Below are 1464 nucleotides of genomic sequence, written 5' to 3'. Positions count from 1 at the left end.
TTTTTAATTTATCCTATGAAAAGAAATTCATTTAATTTTTAAGTGAAAGTTATTTTTTATTTTATCTTCATTTTATGACTAGGAGTGATAAATCATTTTCATCACATTATTCTGTGTCCCAATTCTTATTTCCTCAATGACCAATTCTAACCTATTTTTTTACTTTATTAAAATACTGAGTTTACTTCACATGTATATTTCTGTCCCCCCACCGTTTCCATCTGTCTGACCACCACTACTACTATGTCCTATCATAACATTCCATACATACTTCAAACCAAGCAAAGGGTGGAGTTCCATCTTTAAAAGCTAAACAAAAACTAAAGTAGGCATTTTGGACAACACATTCTTGGCAATGGAACCTGGACAACATTTATTAGACACGGTAGGGAAAGTCTCACTCTCCATTACAAAAGGACAGCCAGATATCAACTGTTACAGAAATGAAATAAGACGGAAAATTTTAACAAACTGTTTAAACTATTTTCTTAGAGAGACTTCCTCCACTGCCAGAGATCTTCAATGGCCTCCTGGTCAGTCAGCCAGAAGCAATTCTTCACATAACTGATGAACTTGACCTCCACTTTGGGAAGTGAACCACCTTTTTCTATAATTGCTTGCATGTTCGCTTTAATGTCTTCTACAGAACTAGGTCCTTTAGGTATTTTTGGAGTTTTTTCCTGTTTTTTGAAGGATTCTTGACCTTTTGATCTTGGTGTTGATGGTTTTGAGTCTTTCCCATTCTGGTTTGATTTCTGTGCATTTTTGGCTGGAGTCTCGTATAGATTTCTTTACTGGAGCTCTTTCTTCAGCTTCTGCATCCTCAAAATCATCATCATCATCATCATCTTCATTGTCCTCATCGTCATCTTCATCATCTTCATCAGCAGCAAGTTTTATTTTTTTCTGTGGAACCTTGCCGCCTCTTCCAGGGGCGGAACGCTTCCCAGACACACTTAGGAGTTTCGCGTCCTCCTTGTCTTCGTCTTCTGACTCCGCATCTTCCTCCAGAGTTACGAAGTGCTGTCTGCTAATATGCACGGGCCCTGAACCCCACTTCAACTGAGAGACCACAGGTGGTGTTGCTTCAAAGCCGCCAAGGGAAACCGTTGGCTGTACGGACATTTTCAAGGTTGCCAGTGTTACTTTAATCGGACTGCCTTCGTAATTCATTGCCTCTGCTTCAACAATGCGCAGCTCATCCTTCACATCAGCCCCTAAACTGACCAGTCATAAAGATAATTGGTGCTCATTTTCATCATTATCCACCATAAAGTGATAATCTTTGTCGGCTTTGAGTTCACAACCGAAAAGATAGTTCCCGGGCCTCAGAGGGCTCATGTCCATGTCCATCGAACCTTCCACGGGGTGGCAGCACGCACTTAGGTGGGAGAGAAGGCGGACGGAGATAGGCGACTTCTGTTCCGCAGAACAGACACTCAGGACGGAATCGCGCCAGGGACC

At 41.6% G+C, this 1464-nt stretch overlaps 1 pseudogene; it reads right to left on the bottom strand.

Moving 5' to 3' along the window:
• Positions 1-209: 209 nt before the first annotated feature.
• LOC112310845 (nucleophosmin pseudogene) lies at positions 210-1173 on the bottom strand (annotated as a pseudogene).
• Between the last annotated feature and the right edge of the window lie 291 nt (positions 1174-1464).

Source organism: Desmodus rotundus, chromosome 13 (genome assembly GCF_022682495.2).
Source record: "Desmodus rotundus isolate HL8 chromosome 13, HLdesRot8A.1, whole genome shotgun sequence".
Taxonomy (NCBI): Eukaryota; Metazoa; Chordata; class Mammalia; order Chiroptera; family Phyllostomidae; genus Desmodus; species Desmodus rotundus.
This window is presented reverse-complemented; position numbering and strand designations above follow the sequence as displayed.